Consider the following 18,874-nt stretch of genomic DNA (forward strand, 5'->3'; position numbering starts at 1 on the left):
ATACTATCCTAGGACAATAGAGGATTTTCTCTGTCTCCTCTGGGTGCCAGGCAGACTACAGGTTTTTAGGTTTCATTTATGACAAAGTATTACTTTCTTACTAAAACAGATAGATTTTGAATTGACATTTTGACATAACTAGAAAATACATACCGTCCTTGCAAAAACTCTTCTAGAGTACATCAGGAAAACAACTATTAAGTGAAATGTAAGACAGCAGGACTTCTTTCTACTTTTCTTATTTGAGTGTTTATTTGTTTGAATTGGCTACAGATAGTTTCCTAAGGATTTGAACTATGTCAAAAATGATTTGATTCAAGACAAGTCAGCTAGACAATCAGAGCTTGTTGTTGCACCAAATGAAGTCCTCTTTTTTCAGAGGAAGGAATGGCCAGGTAGGCAAAAGAAGAGAGATTCAGCAAAAACATTTTGCATAAAATTCAGAATAAGTCTTTTAGAAAATTTTGTTTTTAAGATATATTTACAACATCCATACAAATATTACTAGAAAATTTCGGTATCTACAAAGAATGAAAGATTTATTAGTTGGGATGTGGGATAGTGGTGGTCATATGGTAAAGAATGATTCAGGCATGTTTACTATTAAAAATTCTTAGGTTCAGTTAATATATAATGGAGCACTGGTGGAAGGAGAAAGATGATGGGAACCACTCATACTTCTTAAACAGAAAGGGTAATATACTCATATCAGTACTTTAGGAATATGAGTTTAGAACTTATGGGGAAAAGAAATTAAACAGGACAGACTGGAGATTGGGAGATAACTGAATTATTACAGTATTCCAGATAAGAGATGGTAAGTACATTAAAATAGGGTTTTAGTTAAGAGGGAACAGATGAATACAAGAAATGTGGAAGAGGAAGAGAAACCTCAAATCTTGGCAACTGATGGATGCAGTGAATTAAGGACGGTAAAAAGGCAAAATTGCTCTGATGTTGGGATGCTGAGTGGAAGGATTGTGGATCCCTTGGCAGAAATAGGGAATTTAGGAAGAATGATGAGTTTTAGGGGGAAGATAATGAGTTTTGTTTTGAGAACATAGTAAGTTTGAAATGCCTATGGGACATCCAAGTGAAGATGTCTGGGAGGCAGTTGGTGATGTGAGATTGAGGCTCAGGAGAGAGATAAGGCCTAGATAATTAGATTTGGGAGTCATATGAAGAGAGATGATAATTGAACTCATGGGAGCTGATGGAATCACCTAGATTTGCTTCTGGAAAACAAATTTTATGTCAAAACTGCTAAAGCAAGAAAGCTGTGTTTTAACTACAGTAAATGATCAAATGTAATTTAGTTTTTGTTTATGCTTCATTAAGACCTTCTATTGCAAACTTTATTTGCAAAATTGAAAAATTTTAACTCATAAGCTATAAGACTTTTTCATGTTCACATTTATTTTCTAAACTTTACTGTTGATGCAGCTGTATTTTTCCACAGCAGCTCAAGTAATAAGGATGTTTCAAGGGCTTTTATTCTGCATGCAGCCAATTTAATCAGCAAAGTAAAAAATCAGTCATCCTTGACCTTTCCTTAAAACTCTTTTTCTTTGAATGGACCCAGCTCCAACTCTGTTCTTTATTCACTAACCATAAATGAATACCCCATCAATGATATACATAGGTCAAAGAAAAGGGAAGATTAATGATCATCTGGTGACTTTTGATATTTAGATGGATCCAGATACCTGTTTATATTAATTATTTTGGTAATTCAAGCAAAGAAACACTTTCAAATCAACAATCTCTCTAAGAATTCTGCAGTAATTTATTCAAGTAAACTTATCATACCTATAATGTGAAAACATTTTTTTTTTGAATTTTCTATATGCTTGCAATTTGGGGGGATTTCATTAATCTTAATTTATATTATTTTCCCTCCAACTCTATTTGGATAATGCTTTTAGTTAGCTAAATGGCAAAAGAAGAAAGAAGTGATAAGATAAAGCATTTATTTCTTAAATATTTGAGTCAACTTCTCTCCACTCCAGGGTATAATTAAATCTATATTTATAGAAATAAGGAACAATTATAACTTGGATAAATCACACCTGCAGAATTTTAAATTCTAAATGAAATGTACCATGGTAAAATATGAAAAACACATGACAAAATCAGAGAATTGGTTCTCTCAGGATGCCATTCATTAGCCATATACTTTTGGAAATTTTCCTTTTCTTTTTTTATTATTATTTTTTAATTTTCAAAACATATGCACAGATAATTTTGACATTCACCTTTATAAAACCTTGTGCCTCAAATTTTCCCCTCCCTTCCTCCTTTTCCCTCCCTCAGACAGAAAGTTATCCAATATATGTTAAACGTGTAATTCCACTATATCTATTTTCACAAATATAATTTTGCACAAGAAAAATCAAATCAAAAAGGAAAAAAAAAAGAACAAAAGAAAACAAAATGCAAGCAAACAACAACAAAAAGAGTGAAAATATTATGTTGTGATCCACATTCAGTCCCACAGTCCTCTTTCTGGGTTTTGATTATTGTATAATCTTGCTGTTGCTGTGTACAATGATCTCCTGGTTCTACTCATTTCACTAATTATCAATTCATGTAAGTCTCTCCAGGCTTCTCTGACATCATCCTGCTGATCATTTCTTATAGAACAATAATATTCCATAACACTCATATACCATAATTCTTCAACGGATAGACCTCTGCCCAATTTCCAGTTTCTTGCCACTACAAAAAGGGCTGCCACAAACCATTTTGTACATGTGGTAGATATTTTCTTAACCTTAGTTTCCTTGCCTAAAAAACCTACATTACCTAAATAAATGACTTATTGTGAGGATCAAATTAAATAATTTTACAGTATTTTGTTATTGTTTAGCACCATATAAATATATGAAATAATTTTCTAATTATTTTAATTTTTTTGTGTTTTACTCCAACTTCTATTAGCTGGAAAAAATATTGGATTTTAAAATAATTTTATTTATATATTTTATTTCATTTTACCTTCATTTCCCAATATATGCTCCCTTTCCCCAGACAGCTTTCCTTTAAAGCAATTACATACATACATACATATATATATATATATATATATATATATATATATATATATATATATATATATGTCAGGAAAAGTTTTCCAATAAATTAGCTAAGTTGATATTTTGAAGGAACTAAGAATCTTAAGAAGTTGTAGGGAATAGAAGATATTCTCTCCAGGATACATTCCATACATGTTGGAGAGTAGAGAGCTTATGATATTTATGTTGTATCACTTTGCTCAATTTTCTCATCTGCAAAATGGTCATGATCTCTTAAGTATTCTAAAGATCTTTTAAAGTAAAATCCTCTGAAGTCCTCTAAAGTCCTTAAGTTCTATGAATCATAATTATACTGTGTCTCATGCCCTTCATAAAATATATTTTCTAATCTGATTCTCAAGGCTGAAGTAGATCAAGGTACCACATTTATGTAATCCTGCAGATATATTTATTCAGTACTGAGATATTTAAAAATCTGGAAATTCACCATAGAACATTTCATCCTTTAGAAAATACCATATTAGCAAAACTGTGGCCAATTTCATTTGAACCTGTGGTTCTCTGGCATCAATGTGCCAGATTTTGTAGTTAATTAAAAATAATTAAAATAGGAGCATGCTTTGCTTTCCTGTTTTATGCCACTGTTTCAGCATGTATTTTCTTTTCTATGTATGAAGCTTTTATAACCCCTGATATGCTGATAATTTTATTTGCTTACTAAAAGAAATATCCAAGCAACCAAGTACCAATTTTAGATCAAATATCCTAAAATATTCCTAGCAATGTCAGGGTCTTCCTGACGCCAGTTGTAACATTGTTTATTACAATGTGTACCTTTTATTATAATATTATTGGTATGCTTATAAACAGAATGCTTTTATTCTTTATTAGGAATACATTAAGGTATTTAACCAAAAATTGGTTTCAAGCCCAATTCTTTATTTTACACATTTACTTTCTCTGTGACCTTGAGCTACCATTTAACTTCTGTAGCCTCAGTTTATTTACATATAAAAAGAGAATGGATTTGAATATCTCTAAGATTCCTTCCTTTTTTAAATCAAAGGTCCATAATTCTATAATTTACTACTCTCTACAACTCCTTGTTCTTAAGAACTCATATGCTAGCACTGAAAATATGATACAACTTACTGATAGAAAAGACAGAATCATAATTGTCTCAATAATAACAGTGGCAAAATGTCATTTAGAGCCTCCGTGATGGAAGGGTCTTGGTTAAAGAAAAAAAAAAAAAAACTAAATGTGAGTGCACCTGCATAGATGATAACTAGAAAATGACAGATGACCCCAGATGTAAAAGTCCTAGTCATACCAGGTTATTATTCAAAATGAATACATATTTCACATAAATTTTCTGTGGAAATAGAAGACGAATTCACCTCCTGAATAAAGCAGTGAGTATTTTTCAATGGAAATATTATCACTTCATTAAATAATATTTATGCATAAAAGTTGAAAAAAGGGGGGAAATATGCGAGAAACATCACAAGCATATGTGTTTATCTGCTTGATATTAAGATATCACTTTAGGAGTGTTGAAAAGTATGTGTAAATTTCTTCTAAAATCTGACATTTTATATAATTGGATATTTTTGGTGATAATTATCATTTATCTTCTATGGTTTTCATCCAGTTTTCTGAGAACTTCCAAGAGAGAGATAAGGATTGGATCTGTGATATCATAGGGACAGTTAGGTGATACAAATGGATAGAGTGTAGAACTTGCATTCAGGAATATATAATTTCAACGCCAGCCTCAGACTAATCAGACTAATTAGCTATCTAATCACAGGCAAAAAACTTAACTGTTTTCTTAGTTCATCACCTGTAAAAAGACATGGAGAAGAAAATGGTAAACAATGCCAGCATGCTTGCTGTTAAAATCTTAAATGGGTTCATGTAGAATCAGACATAACTAATTCACTAAACAACAAAGAATTATGAGATGATTGACAGAGAAAACTCTAAAATCAGGAGACTCCTTCTACCAATATATGTAGATACCTTCTTTAAACCTTATAATTTTAGAATTGTCTAGACCATTGAAAGTTTTAATGTTTTTAATAAAAAGAGGTATTTGACAGAGGGAGATACAAAGTATAATCCTTCTTACATATACTCTTGTCTTTATGTATTTCTGTCTGTCTATTCGTCTCTATATGTATGGAACTGCCAATAAAATGTATAGAATCTGGACATGAAGTGTCTTGCTCAAGGAATAGTAAGGATGTATTTTAGAGTATGTGATGTGGAGTAAGGGAGAATATTGAAAAGGTGGAGGAGGTTGAGGTTGTGAAAGGTTTTAAGTATCAAAAAGGGCTTTACTTGATCCTAGAAGTTAGAGTCCCGACTTTAATGAATAGTGTAGAAAGATATGGGCAGATCTGCACTTTTGGTGGACCAATTGATAGCTAAATGGAGAATGGACTGGAATGGGGAGAGACGAAGTGGGTAGACCAAATACAAAACTATTGAAATATTCTAGTAAGAAGTGATGTTGACCTGTACTAGAATGGTTTCAGAGCTGAGAAAGGGGAGTATACGAGAGATGTAATGACTTAAAATAGACATTACTTGGCAATAGATTGGATATAAGGGATGAGAGAGTAAGAAGTGAAAGATCACACCTAGGTTGAGAGCTTGAATGACTAGAACAATGGTGATAGAATATAAAATTTTGCAAGGGGGCAAGGATTTGAGCAGAAAGACATGTTTTAAACATGCTGAGTTCGAGATGTTTGTGGGACATCAAGTTTGGTATGTCTAATAAATGTCTAATAGATAGTTGAAGATAACCTCTAGACGTCAGGTGAGAGATTAAAGCTGGATATGTAGGTCTGGGAATCATCAGGACAGATGATCATAGGAGCTGATGGCATTATCAATTGAAATAGTATTGCAGAAATAAAGAAGGCCAAGGAGAGAATCTGGGGGTGGGAAAGGGGTCACTTACTTTTATTTTGATGAAGATTAAACAAAGGAAACTGAGGAGACATCAGTCAGATAAGAAAAAAAAAAAAGCAGGAGAATAGCATCTTAAAAGAATGAAAACTTTAAAATAACTAGTTGCCCACTCTTTAGGCAATGCAAATGTTTTAAATAAGAGCCCAATCTTCCCAGATTTCCAGGTGATAAATGAAATAGTGTGCCCCAGGAATTGGGGCTAAGAAAGATATTTTATAAGATTATTTCTATATCTTCAAATGCCATCAGTTGATTAAATTAAATGTAGGTGCTAACTACTGGCTGTTAACATTGGGAAAAACAAACCAGGGTCTGAACTAGTAGCATTAGAGAAAGACACACTCAACATATTAGGGATACCTCTAAAAGCCCAGGACAGATCTAGTTGAGCTTTAGGAAACGTGATTTGACATGGTGAAGGTGGACTGGAGCAGGGACATTCAGACTCTAAGTAAAAATATTTTGCACCAAGACACACAGTGTCATATAAATAAAATCTCTGAAAATTTAAATTTAAGTCTTTAGGCTTCAGGGTATTTTGTCAAAAGCATCTCTGCAACATTTCTTTCTCTAATGAGGAAACCAGAAGTTACCTATTTCTTGATAACACAAATATCCTGCAAGAAAAATATGCTGAGAGGATCTCCTAGGGCTATTGTTCTAAAATCTGTCATATAGATTGCTTTTTTTTCTATTTACATGAACACCACCTGGTGTATTCTGTCATCACCAAGTGCCTGCATGATTAGAATTAGCCTTCTGGTTGGTCTGCCTGACACAATATTTTTTTTTTGTACTCCACTCCATCCTCCAAAGATGCCAAAGTAAATTTCCTTAAGAGCAAGCCTGACCATGTAACACCCTAGCCCCCCACTCCCAAACATACACTCAATAAACTCCAATGGTTACCTAATACTATCATTATCAAATGTAAAATACTTTGACATTTTAAATTGTTCACAACCTTGTTTTTCCCAATCTTTTTTCTAGTCTTTAAACATTTTACTCCCCTCTGTATACTTTATGATCCTGCCTCCACCCAATGATTTCTTTCAAAATTCAGCTCAAATACGAACTTTTCCTAAAAGTTATTCCCAGTTCCTGCTACTAGGAGTGCCTTCCTTCTGTTATTACTTTCCATCTCCTGTGTGTATATCTTGTTGGTACATAGTTTGCATGTTAGCATGTACTCCCACTAGCATGCACTCTATTTGAGGATAAGGCTGAATTTTTTCTTTATTGTTTGTGTGATATTTAGCACAGTGCCTGGTACATAATTAGAACTTAATAATTACATGCTGATTGATAGACTGGAACTTATTCCCCTTATCAATAGATTTTTGATCATATATGAAGCATCTTTAAAAAAAACTGTGTCCAAATATTATACAAAGATGTGGTCTTATAATGATCTTTTGGATTTTATTCTGTAAGACCCTTAAATCTCAATAGTTGAAATTTTCTACCTTCCTAGAAATGTTTTCTCAGCTCTATCATTGGTTGATTAAAGAAAAGATACAATTGTTCATAACCAATTATTGAACATTTCACTCTTGTTTATGCTTTTATTCTTAGGGTTATGTTAGGTTCCTTGTGATCCTACCTAACAGATGCCATTGTAATTATTCTTCTTCAAAAATTTACCTGATCTAGATGTCATCCCTTTGGGATTTCAGGGAGTAATTAGTCTGGCAGTGATGGGGCATGCAGAATAAATGAATCCTAGAAAGGAGAAGAGTAACTGGGTAAGGGAAAGAATCACCAAAGATTGGTGATTAAACTGATGCCCTGCCTGTCCATCTTGTACTAAAAAGACCATCATTTCACACGTGCACATATATGCATGTACACATATATAAGTACATACTTGTATACCTCTACTTATCAAATCTTTCTCTGAATATAAATAGCATCCTAATAGGTCTTTTGTAGTTGATTTGAGTATTTTTAATAATCAACTTAGTCTTTCACAGTAATTCTTTGAACAATATTGTTATTACCATATACAATGGTCTCTTGGTTATGCTCACTTCACTTTACATTATTCAAGTTTTTCTTATGGCACAGTAGTATTCCATCACCATCACATAACACAGTTTGTTTAGTCAGTCCTCAGTTGATAGGCATCCCTCAATTTTTAGTTCTATGTCATCACAAAGAGAGTTGTTATTTTATATTCATTTTTATAATATTTTTGGAATAATTCCAGATTGTTCTCCAAAATGATTGGATCAGTTCACAGTTCTACGAAAAATGTATTAGTTTCCCAATTTTCCCACATACCCTCCGAATTTCATTTCTCCCCTTATCATTTTTACCAATCTGATACATGTGAGATATTTCAAAGTTGTTTTAATTTTCATTTCTCTAGTCAATAATGATTTAGAGCATTTTTTTTCATGAGACTATATGGATTTATTCCTCCCAAAACGCCTTTTCATACCTTTTGGCCATTTATCAACTAGGGAATGACTCATCATCTTATAAATTAGAACAAATTCTCTATAGATTTCTGATTTAAGACCTTTACCTTGGCAACTGTCTATAAAATCCATTCCCCCACCTCAATTTTCTATTTCCCTTCTATTCTTGACTACATTTTCATTAGTGCAAACAAAACCTGTTGTTTAACATAATAAAATAATGCTTTGTACCTCACAATGCTATCTCATCTTTATTCATACATTCTTCTCCTATCCATAAGCTTAATAGCTAATATGTTCCATGTTCTTCTAATCTACATGTGATATTTGCTTATGTATCTAGTTTATGTATCAATTTCAACTTATTTTGGTAAATGGTATAAAATATTTCTCTATATTCAATTTCTGTCAAACTGCTTTACAATTTTCCCAACGTTAAAACATAATCAATTCTTATCTCAAAAACTTAAATCTTTACATAATCAAATCCAAATTTGCTATAATCATTTACTGTATATTGTGCCTATTTTTTTTATCGATTCATCTTTCTAGTTCTTATTCAGTACCAGATAATTTTAATGATGATCATCGTAGAATACAGTTGAAGATATGGTATGGATAAACCTTCTTCTTTTACATTTTTTTAGTTAACCCCTTTGATATTTTGACCTTTTGTTCTTCCAAATAATTTTTTTAAATAGCTCAACAGTTTTTTGGGGTGAATTTAATTTTTTGACACTGATTCAATCAATAAGGTAGAATTGTCATTTTTTATTATGTTGACTGTGTTGTCCCATGGACAATTTATATTTCTTTAATTATTTATCCTTCAAACCCAGCTCTTTTGTTCCTTGGAATATCATATTCCATGATCTTTGGGCTTTTGATGTAGATGCATCTAATTCTCATGTTATCTTGACTGTAGATCCACAATATTTAAATTGTATCTTCCTAGTTATTTATAGTATTTTCTTCTTGACTCAGAAATTTGAATCTGAGCTATAAAATAACTGTGAGTTTTCATTTGGGGATCTCTTTAAGGTGGTAATGGTGAATTTTTTTTCAATTTTTATTTTACTCCTTTCTTCTAAAAATTCAGGACAATGCCTTAATAATTTTTGAAGATATTAGTGTTCAAGCTTTTTTAAAATCACAATTCTTATGTTGTCTTCCCTTAATCTGACTTCCAGGTTATTTCTTTTTGTAATGGGATATTTCATATTCCTTTCCATTTTTTTATTTTTTTTTTATTTAAGATTTTGGTTTTTTTATCATTTCTTGTTGTCTTTGGAAGTCATGATTTTCTCCTTACACAATTCTATTTTTGAGAAATTGTTCTCTTATTTAAATTTTTGCCTTTTCCCCCGATTTACTATTTTCCTTTTTTATTTTTAAATAACTTTTTAATTGACAGTACACATGTGCATGAGTAATTTTTTACAACATTATTCCTTGCACTCACTTCTGTTCCAACTTTTCCCTTCCCTCCCTCCACCCCCTTCCCTAGATGGCAGGCAGTCTTATACATGTTAAATATGTTATAGTATATCCTAGATACAATTTATGTGCAGAATCTAACAGTTCTCTTGTTGCACAGGAAGAATTGGATACAGAAGATAAAAATAACCTTAAAAAACCAAAACTGCAAACAGATCACACTCATTTCCCAGTGTTCCTTCTCTGGGTGTAACTGATTCTGTCCATCATTGATCAATCAGAACTGAATTAGATCTTCTCTTTGTCGAAGATAGCCACTTCCATCAGAATACATACTCATATAGTATTGTTATTGAAGTGCATAATGATCTCCTGGTTCTGCTCATTTCACTTAGCATTTGTTCATGTAAGTCTTTCCAAGCCTTTCTGTATTCATCTTGCTGGTCATTTCTTACAGAACAATAATATTCCATAATAATCATATACCACAATTTACCCAACCATTCTCCAATTGATCCCATTCATTTTCCAGTTTCTAGCCACCAGAAAAAAGGGATGCCACAAACATTTTGGCAAATACAGGTTGCTTTCCCTTCTTTAGGAATAACTAATAGCTAAGAACTAATAACTTAGTTATTAGTTATTAGGAATAACTAATAGCTAAGAACTAATAACTTCTTTAGGAATAACTCTTTAGGATATAGGCCCAGTAGTAACACTGCTGGATAAAGGATTTGCACAGATTGATAACTTTTTGGGCATAATTCCAGATTGCTCTCCAGAATGGTTGGATTCATTCACAACCCCACCAACAATGTATCAGTGTCCCTGTTTTTCCATGTCCCCTCCAACATTCATCATTATTTTTTCCTGTCATCTTAATCAACCTGACAGGTGTGTAGTGGTACCTCAGAGTTGTATTAATTTGCATTTCTCTGATTAATAGTAATTTGGAACACTCTTTCATATGAGTAGAAATAGCTTCAATTTCATCATCTGAAAATTGTCTATCATATCCTTTGACCATTTATCAAGTGGAGAATGGCTTGATTTCTTATAAATTAGAGTCGATTCTCTATATATTTTGGAAATGAGGCTTTATCAGAATCTTTAACTGTAAAAATATTTTCCCAGTTTGTTGCTTCCCTTCTAATCTTGTTTGCATTAGTTTTGTTTGTTCAAAGGATTTTTAATTTGATATAATCAAAATTTTCTATTCTGTGATAAATAATGATCTCTAGTTCTTCTTTGGTCACAAATTCTTTCCTCCTCCACAGGTCTGAGAGGTAAACTATCCTATGTTCTTCTAATTTATTTATAATCTCATTTTTTATGCCTAGATCATGAACCCATTTTGATCTTATCTTGGTGTATGGTGTTAAGTGTGGGTCCATGCCTAATTTTTGCCATACAAATTTCCAATTTTCCTGGCACTTTTTGTCAAATAATGAATTCTCGTCCAAAAGTTGGGATCTTTGGATTTGTCAAACACTAGATTGCTATAGTTATTGACTATTTTGTCCTATGATAGTAACCTATTTTACTGATCAACTAAGCTATTTATTAGCCAGTACCAAATGGTTTTAGTGACTGCTGCTTTATAATATAGTTTCAGATCAGATACAGTTAGGCCACCAACATTTGATTTTTTTTTTCATTAATTCACTTAAAATTCTCGACCTTTTGTTCTTTCATATGAATTTTATTGTTATTTTTTCTAGGTCATTAAACTAATTTCTTGGGAGTCTGATTGGTATAGCACTAAATAAATAGATTAGTTTAGAGTTTATTGCTATCTTTATTATATTCGCTCGGCCTATGCAAGAGAACTTAATATTTTTCAAATTATTTAAAACTGACTTTATTTGTGTGGAAAGTATTTTGTAATTTTGCTCATATAATTCCTGACTTTCCTTTGATAGATAGATTCTCAAATATTTTATGCTATCAACAGTTAATTTGAATGGAATTTCTCTTTGTATCTCTTGCTGCTGGATTTTGTTGGTGATGTATAAAAATGCTGAAGATTTATGTGTATTTATTTTATATGCTGCAACTTTGCTAAAGTTATGAATTAATTCTAATAGTTTTTTTGTAGAGTCTCTGGGATTCTCTCAGTATACCATCATATCATCTGGAAAGAGTGATAATTTGGTTTCCTCATTACCTACTCTAATTCCTTTAATCTCCTTCTTGACTCTTATTGCTGAGGCTAGTGTTTCTAATACAATATTGAATAAAAATGGTGATAGTGGGCAACCTTGTTTCAATCCTGATCTTACTGGGAATGCTTCCAGTACATCCCCATTACACATGATGCTTACTGACAGTTTTAAATATATGCTCCTGACTATTTTAAGGAAAAGTCCATTTATTCCTATACTCTCAAAAGTTTTTTTTACAAGGAATGGATGTTGGATTTTATCAAATGCTTTTTCTGCATATATTGAGATGATCATATGGTTTTTGTTAATTTGGTTATTGATATAGTCAATTATTCTAATAGTTTTCCTAAAGTTGAACCAGCCTGCATTTCCTGCTATAAATCCTACTTGGTCATAGTGTATTATTCTAGGAATGCTTTTCTGTAATGTTTTTGCTAACATTTTATTTAAGATTTTAGCATCAATATTCATTAGGAAGATTGGCCTATAATTTTTTTTATCTGTTTTCAACCTACCTGGTTTAGGTATTAGTACCATGTCTGTGTCATAAAATGAATTTTGTAGGACTCCTTCAATCCATATTTTTTCAAATAGTTTATATAGCTTTGGAATTAATTGTTCTTTAAATGTTTGGTAGAATTCACATGTAAATCTAACTGGTCCTGGGGATTTTTTCTTAGGAAGTTGATTAATAGCTTGTTCTATATCTTTTTCTAAGATGGGACTGTTTAACCAATCTACTTCTCCCTCTGTTAATCAGGGCAAGCTATATTTTTGAAGATATGCTTCCATTTCATTTAAGTTACATAATTTATTGGCATAAAGCTGGGCAAAGTAATTCCTAATTATTTCTTAATTACGTCTTCATTAGTGGCGAGTTCTCCCTTTTTATTTTTAAGACTAACAATTTGATTTTCCTCTTTCCTTTTTTTAATCAGATTTACTAAGGGTTTATCTATTTTGTTGGTTTTTTTCATAGAACCAACTCTTAGTTTTATTAATTAATTCAATAGGTTTTTTTTCCTTTCAATTTTATTAATCTCACCTTTTATTTTTTAGAATTTCAAGTTTAGTGTTTAAATGGGGGGTTTTAATTTGTTTCTTTTCTAGCATTTTTAGTTGCAAGCCCAATTTCATTGATCTTCTCTTTCTCTATTGTATGCAAGTAGACCTCTAGTTATATAAAATTTCCCCTCTTACTGCTTTGGCTGTATCCCAGGCATTTTGGTATGATGTCTCATTATTGTCATTTTCTTGGGTAATGTTATTAATTATGTCTATGATTTTCTGTTTCACCCAATCATTCTTTAATTTGAGATTATTTATTTTTCAATTAATTTAGTCTATTTTCCGCTGGCTTTTTATTGAATGTAATTTTCATTGCATCATAGTCTGAAAAGGATGCATTTGCTATTTCTGCCTTACTGAATTTGAGTTTGAGGTTTTTATTTCCTAATATGTGGTCAATTTTTGTATAGATTCCATGAACTGCTGAGAATAAAGTCTACTCCTTTCTGTCTCCATTTAGTTTTTTGCAAAGATCTATCATGTCTAACTTTTCTAGTATTCTACTTACCTCTTTGACTTCTTTCTTATTTATTTTGTGTTTTGATTTTCTAATTCTGAGAGTGCAAAGTTGACATCTCCCACTATTATAGTTTTGCTGTCTATTTCTTCTTGCAGCTCTCTTACTTTCTCTTTTAAGAATTTAGATGCTACACCATGTGGTGCATATATATTTAATATTGATATTGCTTCATTATTTATGCTACCCTTTAGCAAAATATAGTGACTTTCCTTATCTCTTTTAATTAGATCAATTTTTACTTTTGCTTGCTCTGAGATCAGGATGGCTACCCCTGCTTTTTTGACTTCACCTGAAGCATAGTAGGTTCTGCTTCAACCTTTTACTTTTACTCTGTATGTATCACCCTGCTTCAAGTGTGTTTCCTGTAAACAACATTGTAGGATTCTGGCTTTTAATCCAGTATGCTTCCTCTTTATGGGGGAGTTTACCCCATTCACATTTATGGTTAAAATTACCAATTCTGTATTACTTCCCATCTTGTTAACCCCTGCATAAGCAGGGTTCCCCCTTCCTACCTCCCCAGTATTAAACTTGTGAACACCACTTGCTTCTCACAGCCCTTCCTTTTCAGTATCCCTTCCTCTTCTTAGAGTTCCTCCCCCTTTTTTTCCCTTTTCCTCACAATTTCTGTGTTCCCTTCTGTTTAGTTTACTCCTTCCCTTTTCACTTTTCCCCTCCCACTTTTCAATGAGGTGGGAGAAGTTTCACCATAAATCTAATTTGTCTAATATTTTTCTCTTTAAGCCAATTCTGATGGCAGTAAGATACACACTATGTTCATCCCCCTCCATTCTTTCTCTCAGATATAATAGGTTTTCTTTGCCTCTTTGTGAGATGTAGTACCCCCACTTTACCCTTTTCTGGGTACAATTTCTTTTCTACCTCTAGTTTCTAGAACAAAATATACATGTGTTCTTTATATATATTTATAACAGAAATACAGTTCCTAAGATTTCTTTTTACTTTTTTAGGTTTCTCTTGAATTCTGTATTTGTAGATCAATTTTTTTGTTTAGTTTTGTTTAGTTTTTTTTCCATCAAAAATAGATGAAATTCACTTATTTTGTTGAATGTCCATTTTCTTCCCTGGAAAAAGATGCTCATTTTGGCTGAGTAAGTTATTTATGGCTGCATACCATGTTCCTTAGCCTTTCAGTATATCATATTCCAAGCCCTTAGATCCTTTAATGTGGATGCTGCTAGATTCTGTGTAATCCTTATTGTGGCTCCTCTGTATTTGAATTGATTTTTTTTTCTAGCACCTTGCAGTATTTTCCTTCATCTGATAGTTCTGGAATTTGGCCACTATATTTCTTGGAGTTTTGATTTTAGGGCTCCTTTCAGTAGGAGATCAATGAATTCTTTCAATGTCTATTTTACCCTCTGTGTCTATAACTTCCGGGCAGTTCTCTTTGATAATTTTTGGAAAATAGTGTCCAGGCTCTTTTTTTCCTCCTATTTTTCAGGAAGTTCAATAATTCTCAGATTATCTGTCCTATTTCTATTTTCTAGGTCTGTTGTTTTCCCAAGAAGGTATTTGACATTTTTCCCATTGTTCCATTTTTTTTTTTTTTTTTTTGGTTTTGCTTGACTGATTCTTAGTTGTCTACTCAAGTCATTCAGTTCCGTTTCTTCGATTCTGATTTTTAATTAGTTATTTTCTTCACTCACTTTTCAATATCTTTTTCTAATTGTCCAGTTGAGTTTTTAAGTGAGTTGTTTTGTTCTATGGAGTTTTTTTTTTTCTGTTCTGCCAATTTTATTTTAAGGAGCTAGCTTTTTGGGGTTATAGTCTTTACCTTCTTTATTTTTAGCTTCTTTTTCTTTTCTTTTCTTTTTTTTTAATTTTCTTTCATTGCTACTTTCCCCCTTACTTCATTCTCAATCACTCTTATTTGATATTTGAAATCCTCTTATAGTTCTTCCAAGAACTCTTTCTAGATTTGTTGACAATTTTACATTTTTCTTTGAAGTTTAAGAAGTAGCTGTTTTGACTTCACTGTCTTCTGAGTTTGAACTTGGATCTTCTAAATCACCTAGCTATCTATGGCCAGGGTTTTTTCCTCTTTTGCTTACTCATTTTTTGATAAAGCAGTTCATTTCTTGGCTTTTAATTCTATATAAAAATCAGGTTCTTGTCCTAATACCTCAGTCTTCATGTATTTTTGTGCTATTGTTTTTTGATCTCCCTTTTGGTGATCTAACCTAAAGTACTTCTTTCTCCTGAGCCCTGATCATATTCCAACAATACTGTCACTTTGAATGTTCTTACTTCATTTGGTCTCTGTAATTGCTGCAAATTTCAGCTTTCATCTCTCTTCTGGAACCATAACCAAAAACTTTTCTTCTGTAATTGGCCATAGCCAGCAGGACCCCTATTTTTTTTTTTTTTACCTATATTCAGCATTATGAATGCTCTTCTCTTTGCCCATAGCCACTATCAGATACCAGAACTGTCAGCAGAGTGCTATGCAATCTTCCCCTATTCAGCCACCTGACCCCCACAAATTCCTTGTGGCAAAAGTTATGTAAGCTAAGGTTATTGCTAACATAACTGCTGCTAAAGCTTGTTTGTTGATTCAATAGAAACTGCCCAAGCTATCTGCAGTTAATAAAGTCAGGAAGTTGTCTTGTCTAATTTCCTCTCAAATTGTTCTAGGCTGGATGACTGCTTTATAAAAGCACTTAGTTATTTTTACAGCTTTAGAGTTTACTTGGAGCCACTATTTGTAGGGGAATGTGGGAAAGCATGGTAATATTATGCCTTCTGCAATCTTCCTAACATTCTCAAATTTTTCTTTCTTTCTTTACTTCAATCATTAATGAAATATTTTGCTATGGAAAGGGAAATTTTTTATTTGGGCTATCATCCTGATTATTGAGGCAAAACTTAGGGCAAGGAGAATTAAAATAAATTTATTATAAATATGCAATGGTAGCAACACATTGGTCATTGAAGATCAGCAATGACTTCCAGATGAGCCTAGCTTTCATAGACAACTTCAAGACAATTCAGATAGGTCCAGCTCAGAAAAAGAGTTCTCAATTCCTCAATTGCCTCAATTCCAAGGTAATAAGAATACGACAATTTGCAAGTAGTAAGATTACAAAGATTACATGTGGGTGTCTGACAAAGAGAAGGTAACCCAAAAAGCTGCATAGTTGGTATCAATGGTCCCCAGTACTAAATGAGAAGCAGGATAAGGAGCAATGAGTTAGAGTCAATATAACTTTCAATATTACTATAATAATGTGTATTTAAAAAATAATATGTGTTTATATACACATACTGTTTGTAGACACATACTGATATACATATATAGTTCATATAATATATGAGAGTCTCTATGTGTGTGTTTGTGTGTTTGCATGTATGTATGTAATACACAGTGAGAAAAGAATTCTAGAAGAATTTTGCTGATGTATGAGAAGTACCTTCGACATACTGTGGGATGTTTCAGTTGACTTATGTTGAAAAGGAGGCTCTTTATTTGGACATAAAAAGACTTATCAGCTTCAATTTGCTTCAATCTTTTTTTGGAGTGAGGAAAGATCATTCTTTTCCTTATGGCATAAAAGGGCCTATATTCTATAAGAGGAGAGGTTTCAGGGGCTTCTACCAATTTGAAATCATGTGACATTCAGAAAAAGGTCTTCTTCCTTGGCTTTTTTTTTATATTATGGGAATGGAGACCATGACACTGGGAATTTTGAAAGATTAAGTTAGCAAGCCACGGAGTTTGGAAGTTAGAGTATAGGCTAAGAAATGGTTTCAAGAGGAACAAATTGATCTCTAGAGGAGTGGCCTTCAGAAATCCAAACTAGTGAAATGAGACAAAGAATTATCTGATAGAATTTTAGTCTTTGGATATGAATTTGGTAGGAGTGACAGTGATACTAAAACAAAAGTTTTGAGGCATACATTTTAATGTTATTTTTGCTTTGTTTTTGAATTAAATAACCTTTTGTGAAAGCCAATTGATATTGAGTGGTTATGTAGAATTAAGATTTTAGTTACTGGTACCTAATAATGTTGAGGGGATGGTGACAGAATGAACCTAATGGGGACTAAAGCAGAGAGCATTAGAGAAGTGTACTTCAGGTAGAAGGAGCCAGAGTAGCATGTTACATGTATATATTTGTCCAAGTTAAAACTGGACAATTTGTGGGGGCCCCTAGAGAAACTATGTACTTAGGACCTTTGTTTCTAGATAATCTAATTTGTGGTATCCTGAATAAAAGGTAAAATAAAAAAATATATAAGAATGTAGTTGATTTTTCATTATATAAGTCCCTCACAATTAAATCCCAATTGGGAAATTTAGCAAACTGTGCATTTCTTGATTTATTGAATGTTTATTAACACTGAAAATTGCTGGAGTGCCTAGTTGAGAAATGCTTTTTTTCCTTTAAAATAGACATAGATTATTTCATTATTGTGAAATCCTTATGCTTTGCAAATCCATAAAATAAGGTTTGTCTATGTGCCAAGTAATCAGAAACATTTGATCTTGTTTGTTATTTTCTCTAACTGTCTTAACTGTCTAATGGCCCTATTGGGTTGGTTTGAAATTCATTTGGATTGCCCTTCAAAGTAACAGACACATATTGAAGAAACCTTTGGAAAACACCAGAGAAAATTTGTCTAGAACATTAAGGGACTCCCCTAAGGTACAGGAACTCCTAGAGAAATTTTGGTGTAGCTGCTGTAGAAAAGGATGCTTAGAAATTTTTGGTCCAAACTCAGATAGCTTTTGATATGAATAATGTAAAAATTTTCCTAGAAAATATTAATATTTATGTATAAATGTTATATGTAGTATTTTAAATATGAAACTTCCTGGCCAAAAAATGTATAAATGTTCTTAACTATGACTTCTCCCAAGGCTGTCATCTTCTTATCTTCTTTCTCCATACTATGTACTTTGGTGGCCTTATCAGCTTTCATGGGGTCAGTTATTATTCCTATGCAAATTATTTTTAAAACTAATTTTCTTTCTCTCTTTCTCTCTGTCTTTATCTCACTGCTTATCTATCTATCCATCTATCAGACAAATGATGCTACAGAAAATCAGACTGAAGAGAGACTGAAGAGACTGAAGAGAGTGAAAGGAGAGTAAATGGAGTTACTGAGATTAGATTTTTTAAAAATATTTCTACTATAAAAACTGCTTTAGTCAATAGATTTATATCTAAAGGATTTTTTTGTCATTTAGGTTCAGATCTAGATATATACAGATCT

At 32.3% G+C, this 18,874-nt stretch overlaps 1 pseudogene; it reads left to right on the top strand.

Moving 5' to 3' along the window:
• The first annotated feature begins 857 nt into the window (after positions 1-857).
• The window catches only part of LOC141550844 (protein Shroom3 pseudogene), a 59,386-nt pseudogene continuing 41,369 nt past the window's right edge, over positions 858-18,874 (top strand).

This window comes from Sminthopsis crassicaudata, chromosome 1 (assembly GCF_048593235.1).
Source record: "Sminthopsis crassicaudata isolate SCR6 chromosome 1, ASM4859323v1, whole genome shotgun sequence".
Taxonomy (NCBI): Eukaryota; Metazoa; Chordata; class Mammalia; order Dasyuromorphia; family Dasyuridae; genus Sminthopsis; species Sminthopsis crassicaudata.